Source organism: Gorilla gorilla, chromosome 4, assembly GCF_029281585.2.
Source record: "Gorilla gorilla gorilla isolate KB3781 chromosome 4, NHGRI_mGorGor1-v2.1_pri, whole genome shotgun sequence".
Taxonomy (NCBI): Eukaryota; Metazoa; Chordata; class Mammalia; order Primates; family Hominidae; genus Gorilla; species Gorilla gorilla.
In genome coordinates, this window is record NC_073228.2 from 43,329,606 (window position 1) to 43,350,667 (window position 21,062).

Sequence of the window (21,062 nt, forward strand, 5' to 3'; positions counted from 1 at the left end):
TAAATATTGCAGAGGATCTAAACTGTTATCCTGGGTAGTGTTTACCTAATTCAGCAGGCAGTGGGAAACTGCTGAAGGTTTTTGAGTGGGAGATTTTATTTAGTGTTAGGAAGATGAATCTAGTAGTAGATGGTGGAGTGGCTTGGCAAGGGGAGGGACCCAAAGGTGGGAGAGGGCTTGGGAGTCTCATACAGTGGTCCAGGATTCAAGCCCTTGCAGCCTCTATCAGGATGGCTGGCTGGGGGAGAGAAAAGGAGGCAGATATACCTCAATAAGCTGGAAGAAAAAAAAAGAGGCAAGTGAGAAAAATATCGTAGAGCTGGGACTTAGCAGCTGACTGTGTGGCAGAGGATAAAGGAACAATAAAGAAGGTTTCAGAGGAACTGAGTCCACTGAAAGAAATTGGGAACATTAGGAGAAGGAGCTTTGGGAGGATAGAGATCAAGGTATCTGTTCATAAAGCAGTTGGATGAACTCCTGTCCCCAGACAGATTTATGAAAGCAACACTGAAGGAAAAGTTTCCAAGTGCAAAAGTGACGTTTCTGAAGACCAAGTTGTTAAAAATAGCCATCTTGGATGGGGCAGGTTCTCTCATCTCCAGGCTCAGAGATATCTGGGCAATTGTAAAGACCTGTGGTTCTCCCTAGACTTTATTAGTCACTTTGGAGCAAGGGGGAGGTAAACTTGGATTTAAAAAGCTCTGCCTGGCCGAGCCCGGTGGCTCACACCTGTAATCCCAGCACTTTGGGAAGTCGAGGCAGGCGGATCACCTGAGGTTGGGAGTTCGAGACCAGCCTGACCAATATGGAGACACCCCATCTCTACTAAAAATACAAACTTAGCCGGGTGTGGTGGCAGGCACCTGTAATCCCAGCTACTCGGGAGGCTGAGGCAGGAGAATCGCTTGAGGCAGAGGTTGCGGTGAGCCAAGATCGCGCCATTGCCCTCCAGCCTGGGCAACAAGAGTGAAACTCCATCTCAAAATAAATAAATAAATAAATAAATAAATAAATAAATAAATAAATAACTTAAATAAAATAAAAATAAAAAGCTGTGCCAGGGAGTTCTGATGCTTAGTCAGGTTTGGGAACCACTTGCCTGGCTTACCCCACACTGGATTAGGCCGCCTCAGACAGCATGGGTAACTCTTACTAGCCTTAAAAGGGTGACTTCAGGCCGGGTGTGTGGCTCACACCTGTAATTCCAGCACTTTGGGGGGCTGAGGTGGGAGGATCACTTGAGCCTAGGGGTTTGAGACTAGCTTAGGCAACATAGAGACTCCGTCTCTGCCAAACAACAACAGCAACAAAATTTGCCAGGCATGGTGTTGCACAGCTATAGTCCCAGCTACTCGGGAGACTGAGGTGGGAGGATTGCTTGAGCTCAGGAGGTTGAGGCTACAGTGAGCTATGATTGTGCCACTGCACTCCAGCCTGGGTGACAGAGGGAGACCCTGTTTTAAAAAAAAGTGATTTTAGATTCCAGCTTTCCTTCCACCCTGGCAGAGAGTGTAAGCAAGGCAGACCGGCAGCTGTTGTAGGCTCCCTCCCCGCACTCATCCTGTATGATTACATGAACTGAATGTAATCATTCACAGCCCTTGCCTTTACAGCTGGCATGTCACTTAGCTTAATTACAGCATGCAGTGGTATTTCAATTCGAGAAATCTAAAAAAGCAATAAAATGAGTTTTGCAAATTGTTAGGAAGGCAATGAAGACCTTGAAACTGCAATTTACTAAGCATTGCTTTCAATTATTTTGCATTCTCCAGCCATGACTGTAAGTTATTCACTAGCAGCCTGGAAAGCCAAGCAGGTAGTGTGTCATGTGGAGGGGATTTCATGTCTTCTGAATGCACACTGTGCTGGGGAGGTGGCTGGAGGTTCTGGGAGTTGCCTTGGCTATGGGAGGGGATGTGATTATTCTGAGCACATGTTCTTCCCATCAGGCACCTGATAATCATGTTTCCTCCAAGACTCTCCTCCAAGACTCTCCAACCGTGGGCTCTGGCTGGTATGGGGTGACCTTCAGCAAGGGGCTCCCTTCCCCTTTACTCCTGCTATCTACTACTGTCCTCAGAAAGCATGAGGAAAGAAGTGTGGAAAGCAAAGCAAGTCCTTTAAAGATCTAGGGTTAGTGCCTGTTTTTTCTGGCTCTCTGTCTCATTTCTTTTCCTGGCGTACTTCCTGATTCATCTTAGTCCTTGAGTATGTGCTTCTTGGGGAGCTATTTGAATGGGAAAGTCTGTGGCCTCTTTTCACCACCCTGCTTTCTCAAGCATAGGAGTCTTGTGACAATGATAATAAAATAGGACCCCATCCATCTGAGAAAGGGGAAGCAGCAGCAGCAGGAAGTCTCAGCCAGCATGATAAGCAGGAGCAGAATGCCAGCTGCCTTGGCAGCCATGCCAGGCGGGAGAGCAAACACCTAAATCCTGTTGGCAAAGCCAGCAAGACACCATCACGCTGTGGCCAAAGCAAACAGGAGCTGAGACAGGCCCACTGTAATGGATTCTCACTTCCGCCTGGATCTGGCAGAGGGTGAGACTAAGCCAGCTGAGCCCACGTGACAGGGCATCAAGTAGCCATGGGGATGCTCATACCCATCCCTGGGCTGGGCCCAAGCTGGACCCTTGCCTTCTTTGCCATGGTCTCTTTTCTTTTCTTTTTTTCTCTTTTCCTTTCTTCCTCATTCTTTCTTTCTTTTTTTTTTTTTTTTTTTTACAGGGTCTTGCTTTGTCACCCAGGCTGGAGTGCAGTGTCTAGATCATGGTTCACTGCAGCATTGACCTCCTGGGCTCAGTGATCCTCCCAACTCTCCCCACTGAGGAGCTGGGACTACAGGCATGCACCACCATGTCTGGCTAATTTTATTTTGTAATTTTTTTTTTTTTTTTTTTTTTAAGATATAGAGTCTCACTATGTTGCTGAGGCTGGTCTCAAACTCCTGGTCCCAAGGGATCTTCCTGCCTCAGCCTCCTAAAGTGCTAGGATTACAGGCATGATCCAAGCCACCTTGCCTGGCCCCACGGTCTTCTTTCAATTTGGTCCAGGCCAAGGAAAGGCTGATAATGAAAAACCATCGTCACATATATTATGTGGTTGATTCTTCACAGCAGTTCTGTGAGATCAATATTATCCTCATCTTATAGATGTGAACACTGAGGCTTGGGGATATCGAGGACACAGAGCCAGGCCTTAGTCTCAGGCCTCTGACTCAGTGTCTGCTGCCGATCTCATTTCCTCCACCCTTCCACCTCTCCACCCCAAACTCTCCATGTCAATTCCCACAGTCCTTTCATGGGCTGAGCTCCCACAGTCTAAATGGGACTTGAGTTCTTTTTTTTCCATTTCATAGTTGAGAAGCAAAGACTCCAGAGCGGGGGTGGGGCTGGGGGTATTTTTTGTTTCGAAACCAGAAAACAGTTAGTTGACGTACTTGATTCTGTCTACCACACCCACCAACATGAATGGAGGTCCAGTGAGAAGTATATGTTTACAAATATTTTCAGTCATTTTGCTATATCAGCAGCATCCCCCTCTGTTATTAAAACGTGAAAGATCTGAATCAAGACCTCTTGTTTTTAATGCCATAATTTGGTTGTGCTTGGACATAGCCTGAATAGACCCCCTTATGACGTGAAGCTTCTTGGTGTCTCTAGGGCCCAATGTACCATGAAAATTCATATCCCTCACCACCTAGTTGGGAAATTTATATTTATTAATGGAGAAATGCACAGTAGCTATATTCATATCTAAATGAAAGACTGGGCTTCTATTGAGAGAAGAAAAAGCGCTGTTGGATAGGACATTCCCTTCTGGTTCTCCATTTCCCAGCAGATTTGCTGATTATTGAAATGATTTCTCAATCGCTCTGTTGGAAGGGAAAGGACCGGAGAAGGAAAGAGGAATCGTTTATTGGGCTCAGAACCAATTCACCGGTTCTCTCTTTTTTTTCTGCCCCCCCCCCCCCCCCGGCCTTTTCATTTGCTCTGCTTCTAGGGACCCTAAAGGAAAATACCATTCAACAGAAGGGGCCGTGGAAACTGTAGGTAGATGGCGTGATTGGAATATTTCCTCCATTCCCCCATATCTGAAGTGGGTAGTTATAGGGCAGGTGGGGATTCTGCAGGAGAGAGGCAGGCCTGCGCGTGCGTGAGGCTGGCTTGGAGGTCCTGTTGGAGAAGGCGCGCTCGGGAAGGTTCTTCCTAGCGAATTTGCCTGGAATTGGAGATTAGGACGCCCAGAGAGGAAAACCCTGCCCCCCCACAGCCCAGTCCCGAGTTGTTGAGCCCCGCGCTCCTTGGCGGAAAAAGACCCCGGGTCGACGAGAAAAGTGCTTCCCCGACGCTGAGCCTGGCAGGCGGGGCTCACGCCCAGGCGCCGCCTACGCGCGCCCTCCGCCGGAGGGCATCCCGGCTCCAGCGCAGAGCCCGAACCCGCACCGTGGCCGCATGCAACGCAGGGCCAAAGGGCTTCGCTCCAGCGGGGTCGGAGAGAAATCCACCAGAGGCTGGAAGAAGCAGGACCGGGGGTCTCAGTAGAAATGCTCAGGGCAGGGCCAGACCAGCCCGTTCCCTCTCGCTGTTCTGCTGGTTTTGCCCAAGCGGCTCCGGCTCTGAAGCCCCAAAGCCTCAGAGGTGAATTCGGTTCCAGAAGGAGCGTGGAATGGGGTTCCTCCGGTTCCTGAGTGTACGCGACATTGTTAACGTAGCGCGTATTATGTGCCAAGCACTGGGGCAAAGCGCTTTTACAAGCTTTATTATCCCCCAAACCACTTTATGAGGGGGATACGAGCCCCATTTACAGGTGAGGAAACTGAACCCGAGAGAGTGTAAACCAGTATGTGTCCCAAGCAAGACTGGACGGGGCCGGTAGCCCTTCCCCGACCACAGTAGTTTGAACTTGAACTGCAGACACGGAATTCTAGTGTGGAGATCAGTGTGAAGCCACGGAGGGGAACAGCACTTCGGGTTCCAGCGTGGTCACTTTCATTCCGTCACTGTTCCCATTAGGACTCCAGAGGAAGACTGGGAGGGAATGGTGGTTACGCCAATTTTACAGTGTAGGAAACAGGTTTATGTGCAGGTCATAGCTACTGCGGAGACAAGAGCCCATCCCGGGAACGTCTTCTGATGTCCCAAACCCAGGAGGAGCTTTCAGCCAGGGCGTTCATCCTGAATTTTTCATGTGCCACGTAAATGGGGTGCTGAAACAGGCCCTGAGGAGTGTTGCTGCCACGGCATCTGGCCCTCCACAGAGCCCTTAGGTCTCCTGGTGTGGAGGACCACTGTGTGAACGACGAAAGGGAACTGAACTCTCCCTTCTTCCCTTCCTCCCTTCCTTCTTTGCTTCCTTTCTTCTGCTCACCGGCTGTGGAGAAGAGTGGGCTTGGGTGATTTTCCTGTGATTCACTTCCCAGTCATCCTAGTTACTCGGCTGAGACAGGGCAGAGGCCAAGTGTCCGAGGGTTTTTTTCTGGGACAGGCGCAGTTTGGCCTTGGCAAAAATCCGAGAGGAAGATGAGGCAGGCGGGACATTATTTTGGTCACTAAGCACGGGGCTCTGCAGCGCTGGGCTCGCCACTGCATTGATTTAATTCCAGCATCAACTCTGCAGTTATTTTACCTATAAGGAGACTGTGTTCAGGGAGATGGAGACCGTTGCTCGGGCCTGAAGCTGCTGGGGAATGGGACTGGGGTCTAAGCCAGGTCTATGTAACCTCATAGCTTTGCCCTGTTCTGCCGGTGGCCCAAGAATGGAAATAGGAGTCAAAACAGCCTCCCTCCACACCAGCAACATTAAAAATGACAGCCACGAGATTCTTTCTTCTTTTTTTTATTTTCTTTTCGATGAGAGTCTCACTACATTGCCTAGGCTAGAACTCCTGGCCTCAATCGATGCTCCCACTTCCATCTACCAAAACGTCAGGATTACAGGCATAAGTAACCAAGCTCAGTCCAGTAACCATTTTCTTAAGGTTCAGTGACAAAGTCCCTCCCCAAGGAGTATGGATTTCCACTCTTGTGCTAGGGAAAGTTGAAGTATGTGCCTCTAACCCTTCACAGATGCCCACTTTCCCTTCAGAGAAATGTCCTTAAGGTGATTCTTAACAAACTGGAATCTGGAAGCTGTGCCCTCCAGCTTCCCCCGCCACCCAGCCCTTCCAGCTTCCCCGTCGTTTCCACAGTCGCATTCCCGAGGTCCGCGTGAGCCGTTCTTTAGCCAGACAGAAACTACGCCCCATGTGATTGATGCTTCTGCCTTGGCCTCAAGTAGGCAGCGTGGCTGCCCGCTTGGAAGACCGCCCTGGTTTCCTGGCAGGAGAGAGGATTTCAGAGGTCTCCTCCACTCAGAATCCCTCCTTCCCCCTTCCCTCTCCCTGCCGCCTGCTCCTTTCTAGTCCCAACAGTTACCAAAGCGCAGAGGATGTTTACCCGGACGGCCTGAGGTCACAAGCCTGATTCACCGCAGGGAGGCCCCGAGCCTGCCCCCACCCGGCACCCCGGCTCTGCCAGGGCGAGGAGATCACGCTTGGAAACCCCACCCTGCCGGGCCAAGAAACACCCCCGCCACTCCCTAGACTCCCAGGCATCCCTACCGCGCCTAGGCCCTTCCTCCCAAAGGCGCTGGCCAGGTCCAGATGCGGGAAACAGTGGGAGAACCCGGAGGGGGCCCTGGGCGCTCTTCCCCCCGCCCTCCCGTCCCATCACTGCCCCTCGCTGCCAAAGACTGAGGGTCGGGGCTGAAGAGAGGGTAATGCGCTCCATTTCACCTCCGATTCATTTTAAAACTCGCGTGAACCAACCTGGGGCATTCCCTGACGAATGAACGGTTTTGGGTTTACTCCCAAACCGGGCTGAGAGACTCTCCTTCAGGCTTGGTGATGGAGGCCATGAGGCAGAGACAACTTGCTCCGTTTCATCAGCCAGGAGTTGGAAGTTCAGGGGATTTCCAAGTGAATCTCAGGATGAAGGGACGTTTGTCTTCTCCCTGTGTCCTCTAAGGATGTTCCCCTTCCCTTCAGAACCCTGAGGGGGTTAATGTTTCACCAGTCACTCCCTTCCTCCCTCTCCTGTCACCTGGGGGCTCCAAGACACACCCCAGCCCCTAACCCAGCCACTACCTTGTCCCAGGTTGGGTCAGTGAGGCGGGCTGTCCCCCAGGCAGCCCCTCCTCACCTGCACCGTCCCAGCCCCGGCTGGCGTCTGCCTGAGCTTGTTGCCTCGGCCCCCACCTGACCCCGACACACTGATAAGACCTCAGACGGCCAAACATCGTTAACTTCTTTGCCTTTCTAGACTTCTCAGCCTGTCCTTTTCCCGACCCCAGTCTGCAGGGTCGCCTGGAGGTGCATCTGTGCTTTCCTAGGCAGTGGACTCCACCACACCACCGTTGTCTTTCGCCATACACTCCTCCACCCCAGCCCCCACCCTTCCTTCAGGCTTCTCGACTGCAGCAAACTTTCTGTGACACCCAGGTGGTCTAACAGTGTCCTCTCACCCTCTACCCCACCACAACTCACTTGCCTGCCTGGACACTGACTGCCTCAGAAGAGCTCCAGGAAACAGTAAAACTAAGCAGAATGAAAGGGGACATTGATGTCAGGTGCAGTGGCACCCACCAGGGCGGGCAGAATGTCAACATGATTTCAGAAATTGAAGCTTAAAATCCTTCCCCGCTCTACCCTGAATATGAGGGGAAGAGGGAAGAATTGAGTTGTCCACTCAGACTGTTATTATTAAAACATATTCTCAGCTTCTTATTTCCCTTTGCTTTTAAAGATCTTGCCCACAAATGGGATCAGACTGATAGGAGACAGCATCTACACTGAAACAACCAGTTGATGAGAAGCATCAGGATGATTTTGGTTTCCCCCTGGTATCATGGAGTGTAGACAAAGCCTGTGTGAGTTAAGGCCCCAGGTTTGCAGCCCATCTGTCCAGGGTGGAGGGAGCTGCCATTAGAAATCCGGTCTGTCTTGCTGCAGCTGCTTGCTTCGGGCACCCCCACTGCCACCACCGTGCAACACTAGCTCCACCCTTAGATTCTTCCCCAGCTCTTTCCCCACACTCTGGAAGACAAGCTGCAGACAGAGAAGCAGAGTGGAAGCATGGGGAATGGCATCCATGCACACCCAAGGGCACTAGTACCTGCAAAGGAGGGTGGAAATGTCTGCTGTGGAGACGGGAGCTTTTCCTTCCTGGAAGGACCACCTCCCTTTCTAGACAGGAGCAGACATCTTAAGCACAAGTGTTCAGTTTACACTAACTCAGGCAATTGTTTGGACAAATCATTTTCTCACCTGAAATAACCTGATAATGGGACCAAAAAGTTAAATGCTGTTCAGTCAGAAATAAGATAAAGCCCCTCGGGCCATAGCTGGCAGAAGTCTTTTGGCAAAATAATAATAATAAATCATTATCTGAATAATTTTTTTGTTTTTTGTTTTTTGAGACAGACTCACCGTGTCATCCAGGCTGGAGTGCAGTGGGTATTCACAGATGTGATCATAGCTCTGCAGCCTCCACCTCCTGGGTTTGAGCAATCCTCCCACCTCAGCCTCCCAAGTGGCTGGACTACATGCATGTGCCATCACCCCAGCTAATATTTTTTGTTTTGTTGGCCAGGCTGATCTTAACTCCTGGCTTCAAGTGATCCTTCAGCCTCAGCCTCCCAAAGTGCTAGGATTACAGGCATGAGCCACCGCACCGGGCCATAAATGATTTTTAAATAAAAACTTAAAAATTCAATTTACCAAATCCTGTACCCCATGTCCAATAATTCTGAGGGGGTAAAACTTAATAACAAAACCTTGGGGGAAAGTCTATCTCTATTTCAAACTTTAAACGCTGTGGTGAGGCATTTGAGGCTGACTGAAGTCCCTTCCACCTTGGAAGCTGCTGTCAAGTTCCTAGACACAGAGCATGCTCAGGAAATGTGAGTGATTTCCTCTCCTGCATTAGGTAGACCAGGCTCGGAGCCATGGAACTCTGTAAGGCCGACTTCTCTCTTTGCCTTTCCTCTAAAAATCTGCCTTCATTTTTTGGCCGTTTCTTGTCTGTGCTCCAGGTAGGATAAATGGGCACAAACCATTCTGTCTTCCAAGTAATTCGTGGAAGTGGCTGGAATGCGGGATTGAGGCATAAACCCCGGCAAAATGCTGGCGATGGCGCCTTTCCACACCAGGGGAAATTCGGTGCGGTTGAAAGGGCTGCTTTTGCGACCAAGACTGGGAATGCGGAGCCCCCACCTGGAGACTTTGGGGCGATTGGCTGAGCGCGGGGGTCCGGAGAAAGATGCGGTGCTTCTCCAGAGCACGAGAGTGGCCTCTGCGGCCTCTAGAATCGATCCCTTCGACCCCTGGCTTTCCTACCTGGCCCCCAACTCCTGCCCCGCCAGCCCTCCAGACCCAGCCTAGTCCTTACTGTCCCACTCCTAAGCAGCCCCCTGTCCTCCAAGGAACATACATAAGCTCATGGCGATCACTAGGTCCCAGGAGCTGGGAATGGGGACCGGCTGCTTTCTCTTAGTTCACTGGGAACTGGAGGCCAAGGCGATCGACACCCCTCTGCCTGACCGACACCCCTCTGCCTGACCGACACCCCTCTGCCTGGGAGGAAGGGATAATGTCAACAAGCCAGGTGCCTGGAGGGGCTACAGCTTAGACCCTAGCCTACTTTCCTTCTAGTGGTTTTCCGTGAGGCTCAGGCATGGGAGGCTGATGACCTGCGGAGGGGAGTTTGCCCTAGGCTGAGGTTTAGAGCGAAAGAGGCTGCCGGGGTGGGGGTGGGGATGCGAGGACTGAGGTCTTTGTTCTGCAGTGATCCAGCCTTTGCCATCCCGGTCCAACGTGGAACTTTTCCGTGTCTTCTAACCTTAAAGAGAGTCAGAGATGGCGAGGAAATGATTAAGAAACAAAACAAACCTCTCCTCATTTTTTTCAATAAGGTCGGAATTCCGTAAGAGAAAAAAATCTAAGCTGACAATAGTCGACATTCGGCATCCCCTCCATTTTGTCCTCCATCTCCAGGAAAAATTGTCGGGAAAATTCCAATAAGTATAGACGGAGAGACTTTACATTAGTCATGAGCATAACTTTTATTGACAAAACCAAACAGAAACACAATCTTACATTTTAGCAAAATACCAAGAAAACAAATTATGAGAACAACGAAACACAAAATACGATAAAAACAAATTACGAGAACAATGAAAAACAACAGAAAATGGGAAAACATGAACAAAGTTTTCTGGAAAAGAACATACAAATTGCTTGTAATTCTGAAAATATGTTCAACCACTTCAAAATTTTAAAATGCACAAGTCGTTTGAGATCATCCATTTCTAACAATATATCATACAGATATACTTGCATATACACAGAAGAGTGTATATTGTGTGCACCACCAGAAAAAAGAAGAAAATAAAATTGGAAACAATCTAAATATTTCTCAATTGTCATCTAATTACATAAATTAAGATATATTCAGAAAACAAAATGGAACCATTATAAAGGAAGAGGCAGTAGTAAAGATATAAAATCATCATTAAGATGCACTAAGTTTTTAAAATAAAAGGCAAAATATAAAGCTCGGTATGTGGAATGTTGTCATTAGTGTTAAAAATTTTTATTTATATACATTTCTCTAAGGATACTATGGGAATCGTAGTTGCTTCTTGGAAGGGAAGCTGGGATAAGAGGTGAGAGGAAGACATATTTTACTTTTTAATATATGTCCCCAATGTAACTTTTGACTCTTTCCTTTAGCATACATTACCTATTTTTTCTTTTTCTTTATTTTATTTAAAAAAAATAGAAACTGGGGTTCTCACTCTAATGCCCAGGCAGGTCTCTAACTCCTGGGCTCAAGAGACGCTCCCGTCTCAGCCTCCCAAAGTGCCGGGATTACAGTTGTAAGCCACTACACCGGCCCCTATTTTTTAAAGATAGATTAAAATCGGGAAATTATTTTAGTAGTGTTTGTTTTTAAATATGTAGGTAATAAAACTACTATGGATTTTAAATTAATTACATTTCTGCTTATTAAGGTCTGTTCTACATACTCGTTATCACAACTAAAAGGCAGAGTTTTCTCAGATAATTAAAATCAATAAAAATCAGACTGCCGACTTAATAATTCGTTTTTTAAAATAAAAACTTTTTTTCTGAGGCGAGCTTTCAGAGCTTAATTCAACAAGAATGGTACCAGTTGCTTAAGCTGGTAGCCCGGGTTAAAAAAAAAATTGTTGGCGGGGGGAATAGATACTGATTTCTTTTTAGCTTGCAGAGCAGCTCTATACAGCTGAGATCGACTGAAGAGTGAAGAGGAGAAATTATCTGCACCATTCACACCAAAAACTAAGCCAAACTTTAATGGTTTGTTTCCAAGTTGAAACCTGTTTGTTGTTGCTGGGCTTCCCGAGTTCTCCAGGTCTTTCCGGCAGCGTAGATCTTCGGACCTTTTCGCCCTGGGACCCGGTGGAGCCCGCTTTAGGAGATCCTGTTTCGGCGGCGACTTGGCCGGCGGGAGTCAATGCGCGACACTGGGGCTGCTTCTGGGTGGACGCCTTTGGAGGAACCGAGGAGGCCCTGGGAATGGAGCATGGGCCTAGGTGGCATTCACCATACCCCGATGGGAATAGATACTCCTGGAGGGCAATGCCTCCCTCTGCGCTCCTCTGCGCCCCGCTTCCGCCCGGGTAGTCGATGGGTGACCGAGCAGCCGGAGGAAGGAAGTGGGGAGACCCTCTTTCTCCAGACCCACACCCCCGACCGCTGGGCCCCGCTTCGGGCCATCTCGCCGGATTGGACTGCCTCGCGTGCATTACTCAAAACACAGTCAGCCCTCTGTGCCTGCGTCGGTTTTTGGGGATTTGGTGAGGAAGCCCGCGGGCCGAGAACTCTCAGCTCTCTCCACGGAGCTGGAGGCCCAGGAGAAACATGGGGCGGGAGCAGGGAGGCGGCTGGAGGCCCCTGTGGGTCCGCTGCTTCCCGCTGGACGGCGGCGCGGGCTCTCGGCGGCGCGGGCTCTTGATGTCCCTGGAGCGACCTGAGACAGACTCCAACCCACGCAGGAGAAACACGGGTCTTGGGTCTGGGCCCCTACCCACAAATTTGCCCGAATTCCTTTCCTCCCCGGACAATAGCCTCAGCTCTCTTCTGAGTCCTCCGCAGTAAAAATATAGAGAAACGGAGACATGGAAGTATAAAGAGATATGCCTGAACCGGGTCAAGAAGGGAATCTTGGGGATGCTTTTGTAGTCAGCAGGAGCCTTGGCGACCCTGGAGGATCAATCGTGATGGGGAACAGGCAGATAAGGATGGCCCAAGGTGGGGGTGCGGGGCATCTATGCCAGGAGAGGAGTTGCAGGATGGACAGAGAGATCCCTCTCCCCCGGAGTCCCCAGAAGGAGCCCCGGGAAGGGGGACTCTGACTTGAGAACCAGTAAGCGAACTTCCCAGGCTTCTGGTGTCTCCTCAAAACGCAGCCTCTCAGAAGCCAAAATGATGCAAACATCGTGGAATTATAAAGCGACTGATTTACTCCCCCCCGGAACCAGCAACCCCTCCGCTTTCCTTCTTTCTCCATTTCACTGATGGCAGCATTTCACCTCCTCCACTCCCTTCCTGGGGATTCTGCTGTCCCTCATCAGTCCCTCCAAAGAAACTACTAAAAGAAGGAAAGACCACTGTCAGCCAAGCACGGCCCTTGGAATCTTGTTTCTCAATCCCCCATTCCACTCTCTTTCCCCTGGCGGGGGGCCCTCTGACTGATGTGGCTAAATGGAGGGGTGGGGGGGGGGGGGGCGGAGATTAGAATCTGAGTATTTGCCCAAATGCTTCAGCCTTCTTTGTTGTGAATATAGCAGTGGCTCTGTCACATCAAACAAGTAGAGATAACCAAGAATAAGACTAATGATGAAAATGAAAATAAAAATAAAAACTTCCCTATACTGGCTACCAAACACACGCACACACCACACACACACACACACACACACACACACACACACAGAAACACACAAACGTGTAGGCTGTCTGGGGCTTTAAAAATGTGGGTGGGTCTCTAGTCCTGATTCTGGGCCTATAACTTGATGAAAGAGATGAGATTAGAGCTGATAAAACTTCTGGATCACTCTAGATTGTTTTGTTTACAAGCAACAAACCAAAACACTTCCCTCTCAATATTCAATCGGTAGAGGTGAATAATTGAGAGATTTTCCTGCACTGACAGGTCGATCAGCTCTTGGCCGGGAGAGAAGGGGCTGGGGTCTACTCTTAGCTAAGGGCAAGGGGCCTTGACCAACTCCTTACAGGAGCTAACAACTCAGGGAAAGTGAAAATTCCAGCCAATCAACTATTGTTTGGTCGAAGACAAGCTAAACAATGGCTCTGGCTGATTTCTCCCAGAATTGGCAGGGCTGGCTGGTTATCTTGTCATCCTAGAAAGCCAACCTAGCGGGTGCTGAGCTGAGCCAGGTCTACCTGTGTTAAAACAAGTTCCGGATAATCCCAGCCTCCACTACCCTCCTATCCAGCTCTCTGGGACTTCCCATCAGCTCTGCTCTGCGTGCCCTGAAAGTCCCTGATTTCTTTAACTCCAATTTTCATCCCTTTTCTTTTCCCTATGTGAGCTCCCATCTGTCCCTCTGTCCCTCTGCCTGTCTGTCACAGACTTCTTCCATTTCTCTGGAGTGAGGGTTCTCTGGATTCAATACCTCTGGTCTGGCAAAGGAATTAACCCATCTCTGGTTAACTGGCTCCTTCAAAGCCTGGATCAGCTCATCTGCGTGTAAGAACGCAGCTGCTGTTGCTCCGTCACTGTGTCTTTTTGCAGGTGGGTGCTTGTGGGCACTGTTTCGCATGGCACTGTTTCGGATGGCACTGTTCCAGATGCCTAGTGGGGCAGATAAAGTTGTCTTCATGGGGAAAGTGACCCTCCACGGCCTGCATTTATTAAATTCCCACATACTTTGAAACTACATCACATTTAGTTCCTTCCTCCTGGAACTGCAAGTTCAAGTAGGTCAGAGAAAGGAAGAAAATTTTATTTTTTTTCAAAAGTTTAGAGTCCCTAGGCCTGCCCATGCATGAAAAAGAAATTCCAGGCTGAGACTCTAGCTGAGACATAGACTTTATCCACTGTTTGGAAGGCCCAGAGGAACTTCAGGGACCAGTCAGGACAGAGTTCTAGGGTCTGCAGGGAGCTGAGGGGGTATTTGGAATCTAGCCTCTCTTTTACCTAGAAAAAAAAAATGTCTGGCTTCCAGGTCAAGAAAGGGAATTAAAGGAGGCAAAAGGGAAAAGAAAACCAGGAAGAAAAAAAGCTGGAGGCTTCCTCCACTCAGAACTGGCTTAGTGCAGGGCCCCTAGCAGAGCCTTCCACTTCTAACCCAGGGGTCAGACAAAAACTGAGAGAAAATAAGCCATCTCGTTCTTCCTTCAGTTTCTCCTTCCTTCCTTCGCCAAAAAAAATCAGATCTTACCCTCTTTTCTGGGGCAGGAACCCAGGTGCAATGCCAGAGTCTCCCTTTCCTTCTCTGGCTGAACTCTGGGTAGGGGGCTCACAGTCTCCCTTGGATCCCTTCCCCTCCCCCACCCAACCCCCTCCTCTGCATTGCCTGGGTCTGGAGAAGGCACCTGGCAAACAGGTGGAGCTACGTAGAGTAGCCAGATGCCCTCCCTCACCATTTCCAGATCCTGTTTACATGAACAGACTCAGCCCCCAACCCTACCATCCCAAAATGGTTTCAAAAATGTAGACTCCCTAATGCTGTAGACTAAGAGGCTCTGCAGTGTTAATGGCTCTATGGGGGAGACTCACACCCATTCTGAACAGAAGCCTGTTTTGTAGATATGTGGCCTGGAGTTTTTAAGTTACACAGAAAGGAGTATAAATCCCAGACAAGAGCAATTCCATGCTGTACAGGAGAGACCTTGAGATGTGAGATGAACATGGATCGTGGGTGATAAAGATCAAATTTCAGAGGTCCTGGCAGTAGGAGGAGCTTCAGCTGCCAGGTTAGCTGTAGAAAAACTCAGCATCAATTTCTATTCTGCAATGAGCTGGCTTCACATATCCTTTGCAGATACTGCAAAACAAATGACTAAAATATATAAGTGTATATGTGTGTATACACGTATACATATATCTTATATATATACTATGCATATAAAAACACCAGATGTTCTAAGAAATAAACCTCGTCAAATCAGCAGTTGAGAAAACAAGACCCAGTTTCTTAGTACCCCTAGCCAGCCAAGTGAGCTCTCTTTAAACTGAAGTCACCCTTACATTTCGCCCCAAGACCCTCAAAGGATAAATATAAGTTTTATGTAAGTCTCTGGAGAGGATAGCTCGCAGCCAGTTACTTAGAATGGATTATGTGAGATTCAGTTTACGAGTGCACATTGCATTTCACACATGAGTCACCTTGAATAACCCAATAATTAATTAAAACCATGTCCTGCAGGGGAGAATTTATTATATTCCCTGGCTTTTTACGAGCTAGGTGTAGTTTGGAAATGAAAAATGTGAGGCCTCTTCAATAACGTCTGCACTGCATTCTGCACTCACAGAGTCACCCTCTCACCAGGTCCCAGAGAACAAAGTTTTGGGCAAGAGAGACTTCAGCTTAGAAGGGTAAAGCAGGTTTATTGCAGCCTGGTTGGGGCCCCTTCAGCTTCTGTAACCAGACTGGTCACTGTTTCTTGAAATTCTTCTTGGAGAGAAGTTGGGGATTTGAGTAGTTGGTGCACCAAAGCTAGGAGCCCCAGATTGGCCAGGCGCGGTAGCTCACACCTGTAATCCCAGCACTTTGGGAGGTGGAGGCGGGCAGATCACCTGAGATCAGGAGTTCCAGACCACCCTGGTCAACATGGTGAAACCCTACCTCTACTAAAAATACAAAAATTAGCCAGGCATGGTGTCATGCGCCTGTAATCCCAGCTACTCGGGAGGCTGAGGCAGGAGAATCGCTTGAACCTGGGAGGTGGAGGTTACAGTGAGCTGCCATTGCACTCCAGCCTGGGTGACACAGCAAGACTCCATCTAAAAAAAAAAAAAAAGTTAGGGGTGTGCACACCGGGAGAGGGGGACTCAGAGCTGAGATAAAGCCAGGCTCCAGGCTCCTTGGTGGTTCCTGGGGAAGAGGAGTGGGCATCCTGGTACTCTTCCCCATGCTAGGATGTCACAGCTTCTCCAGTGGGTCACCATCCAGCCCAGGTTTCTTCCTAGCTTGAGGGATGTGGGACGTGTTATGGCTTTTTATACACAAGAGAACAAGTTTGTCTGCTGGTCCCTCTTCCAACCAAAATCTTCACCTTCTCCTCAAATACCACCAACTATGAGAAAAACAATACTTTGTTATGTAGGCATCACACTCTTTGTAGAATCTCAATTTCCCTCATCTTGATTGATTGTCTCCAAGCAGCCCTGTAAGGAAGCATGGGCAGAGAGGATCACTTCCATTTTACAAATGAGAAGACCGAGGGCTGCAGAGAGGAGATGGCCAGTCCAAGGACACACAGCTTGAGCACAAGCCAGAGCAGAGACAGCAGTTCAGGCTTTCCACCTCAGTGGTACCCTAAAGGCAGGAAGGAGTGAGAGATGGCAGAGCTAGACCGGCCACACCACCTCTGAAACAGACCATGTTCTTTCTTTGTTTTCCTTGGGAAGCATTCAGGCCTCTGGGTGCATCCCCAAGGCAGGAAATGAACAGTCCTGCCTCTAGAGCAGCAATCTTGCCTTTAGATCTGGAGCTGTGTATCCAGTGTTTGAAACTTACATAATCCAAAGACCCACCAGAGGATCCCATTCTTGGCTGCCTCCAGTGAGAGAAGGAATGAGGTCTCTCACTCCAAGAGCAATGAGGGGGCCAAAGGGAGTCAGAAAGTGACATAGTGGGTGGGCAGGGGAGGGCACTCCCTATCCCAGCTCTCCTTTCTTTGGCAGGGAGTGGAGGGAAGGATGCAGCTCTCCTGTCCATACCTGGCTGCCACAGCCAGAGGACAAGTGAGGAAGAAACCTGTAAGAATCAGTTGTTTGGTTCAACATAGAGCAGTCATCTTTTCTGAGGATGTCCAATACCTTTTGAGAACTGGGTTGGCCCAGGTTTTTAAATAAAGTAATGGCATGAAAAACAGGGATTGGGAGCAATTGTTATAGGTTATAAGACAGTTGAGAGACATCAAGCAAATGTAATGTATGAACTTTGTTTAGATCCTGACTTTAAGTGTAAAAAGACATTTTTGAGACAACTGAGGAAATTCAAACATGGATAGTATTAAGGAATTATTCTCAATTTTGTCCTGTGTGACAATCACATAAAGGTTATATATAAAAAAAGCAAAAGAACAGTGGCTTACGCCCATAATTCCAACACTTCAAAAGGCCAAGGTTGGAGGATCCCTTGAGGCCAGGAGTTTAGAGACCAGCCTGGGCAACAAGCGAGACCTTGTCTCTACAAAAAATAAAATAAAAATAGGCTGGGCACAGTGGCTCATGCCTATAATCCCACCACTTTGGGAAGCCAAAGAGGCAGATCGCTTGAAAGAGGGAGTTTGAGACCAATCTGGGAACCCCCGTTTCTACAAAAAAAAAAAAAAAAAAAAGTACCCAGGCATGGTAGCACATGGCTGTAGTCCTGTAGTCCTAGGCGTGGGATCCCTTGAGCCCAGGAGTTCAAGGCTTCAGTGACACTGCACTCCTGCCTGGGTGACAGAGCAAGATCCATCTCTAAAAACAAACAAAAAAAAATTTTTTTAAATCTGTTAAAAATTCAAACTGAAGTATTTTGGAGCAAAAAAAAAAGAAAAAAAGTCTGGGATTTGCTTTAAAATACTCCAGAAAGAAGGCTGAGCCTGGTGCTCATCATAACTTTGGGAGGCCAAGGTGGGTGGATCACGAGATCAGGAGATGGAGACCATCCTGGCTAACAAGGTGAAACCACATCTCTACTAAAAATACAAAAAATTAGCCAGGTGTGGTGGTGGGTGCCTGTAGTCCCAGCTACTTGGGAGGCAGAGTGAGACTCTGTCTCAAAAAAACAAAACAAAACAAAACAAAAAACCTCCAGAAAGAAATGCAATAAGATGGGCTATGAGTTGATTATTGTTGAAGCTGAGTGATAGGTATGAGGGGTTGAATTACACTTTTTTGTTTACTTTTCTGTATCTGTAAAATTTGCCATTAGAAAACAAATCAATAGGCTGGGCGCGGTGGCTCACACCTGTAATCCCAGCACTTTGGGGGGCTGTGGCGGGTGGATCACGAGGTCAGGGGTTCAAGACCAGCCTGACCAACATGGTGAAACCCTGTCTCTACTAAAAATACAAAAATTAGCCAGGCATGGTGATGTGTGCCTATAATCCCAACTACTCAGGAGGCTGAGGCAGGAGAATCGCTTGAACTCGGGAGGCGAAGTTTGCAGTGAGCAGAGATCACGCCACCACACTCCAGCCTGGGTAACAGAGTGAGACTCCGTCTCAAGAAAAAGAAAAGAAAAGAATAAAGCAGTAGGCTCATGTCCTAAAAAACCACACATGTACACCAATGTTCACCCTCAATTTTAAAGGGTGAGACTTTGAGAGCCACCCATAAAATCAAATTCAGAATCCTCAGTGCCCACCAAATACCCATTTTTTTTTCCCCATGGAAGGGACAGTCTGGGAAAGTGTTTTGGCAACAGGTTGACCCAACCATGCTTGTTGACCCAAACATGACAGTTTTCTGCTGTCAGTGTGGGTAAGAGAGCCATTAGAGGAGTTTGAGCCTCCCACAATTCAACTCTAGGTGAACATTTGCCAGGTATAGCTCCTTTGTTACTCATGTGGACTCAGCCTCCAAACTAAAACAGGGTGGCAGGAATGGGGTGGGAGGAAGAGGACAGAAATTGGTTCCCACTTTTGTAGTTTTAGAAGTCATGGCGGGCACTGATAAAAAAGATGACGGTGTATTAAAGGGTTTTCTTCATTTTAATTTATTTTTTGAGACGGAGTCTCACTCTGTCACCCAAGCTGGAGTGCAGTGGCACGATCTTGGCTCACTGCAACGTCTGCCACCCGGGTTCAAGCAATTCTCCTGCCTTAGCCTCCCGAGTGGCTGGGACTACAGGCATACGCTACCACGCCCGGCTAATTTTTGTATTTTTTTTTTTTTTTTTTTTTTAGTAGAGATGGGGTTTCACCATGTTGGCCAGGCTGGACTTGAACTCCTGACCTCAAGTGATCCACCTGCCTCGGCCTCCCAAAATGCTGAGATTATAGGCTTGAGCCACCACTCCCAGCTGGGTTTCTTTATTTTAGAGTTCATGTATTGATTTTTCCAAATTCCTTAATTTTTCCCTTTAATAATTTCCCAAATATCTTAAGTCTGTTTTTAGTATTAGTTTGAGATACTAATGAGATATAATGAAATTTATTTCCATTTAAAAATTTGTCATGGTCGGGTGCAGTGGCTCATGTCTGTCATCCCAGCACTTTGGGAGGCTGAGGTGGAAGGGTCGCTTGAGCTCAGCAGTTTGAGACCAGCCTGGGTAACATGGCGAGACCTCGTCTCTATAAAAAATTTTAAAATTAGCTGGGCGTGGTGGTAAGTGCCTGTGGTCCCAGCTACTCAGGGGACTGAAGTGGGAGGATTGCTTGAGCCCGGGAGGTCGAGGCTGCAGTGAGTCGAGATCGCGCCAATGCACTCCAGGCTAGGTGAGGGAATGAGACCCTGTGTCAAAATAAAATAAAATAAAATAAAATAAAACAAAATAAATGTGTCAACGATTTGTGTTTGGAGAGGGAAGAGAAGTGAAAATATCAGAATCAGGATTTGGTGCCATAAAGCCTCGATTTGCCTCTAGAAGTTGGACAAATTATCTCCTAAACCTCAGCTTTCTTGTTTTCTTTTTCTTTTTTGAGACTGGTTCTCCCTCTGTCTCCCTGGCTGGAGTGCAGCAGCGCAATCACGGCTCACTGCACCCTCCAACTTCGGATTCAACAGAACTTCAGGGTTCAAGCCAGGCTGATCTGGAACTCCTGGGCTCAAGCGATCCGCCGGCCTTGGCCTCCCAAAGTGCTGGGACTGCAGGCGTGAGCCACCGCCCCCGGCTCAGTTCTCTTATCTACACAACGGAAGTAACAATTTCCCCCCACTCCTGCCCCGTTCTTTTGTTGTGCGGATTAAATAAAAGGCGTCTACAGGGTACTTAAAGTACCCTGCACTTCGAAGACTTTCCAAAGGGACTGCCCCAAGGACCCCTGGAGGGCTATGGGATTAGAGATGTAGGGGTCTGCGCGGCCCGAGGGGCTGGCCACAGTGGCGTCAGGGAGTGCAGCTTCTCAGTCCCGGATCAAGAAGGCGGCAGCTCTCCACCCGCCAACGCACTAAGCGGGTTTTCGCCTTGAGGTACGACCTGCGCTCAGGGTGAGGATCGGTGGAGGGCAGGTGCACCTACCAGCATAGAGGAGATCTTTGCGTGAGTAGGAGGAAGGGACTGCAAGAAGACTCCCCAGCTCTCTTGCTGCGCTGGCTGGACCGTTAAAGACCTCACCCGCGGGGCCGCAGGGCGCTTTACCATCCAGGAGCTGGGGAGTAAACCCCGGCCGGTGAGGTGACTCAGTCCCATTACTGAAAAATCTGCCCGACCAGGTGTGTTTACACACGCAGAAGGAAGGAAAGAATGTCTCTGGGACAAAAAGGGGGAAAATTCTTTAGGCTGGCCTCTAGTCTTGATGAAGAGTTAGCGGGTTCCCCTTAATTCCTATGAATTCTCCCACCTGAGAGCGACCCACCTTGCCCGCTTGACCTGCACAGATCTCGGGCCATGCAAGGCCGGGGAGGATGGGCTGGTCGGCGTCAGTCTGTGCTTTCCCTCGTCCAAAGCTTGGCCTGCACTCCCAGGGCAGGTGATTCCCGAGGCTAGAAAAACCATGCAGATGGGGGTGAAGGATAAAGGGGCAAAGGAAGCAGAATCTACCGTTAGACTGGTGTGGGGGATTCCAATTCCAGGGCAGAGAGCACCCCTGCCCCCACAATCCCTATCTGCATCCCCTACCCAAGGCAGCTGGA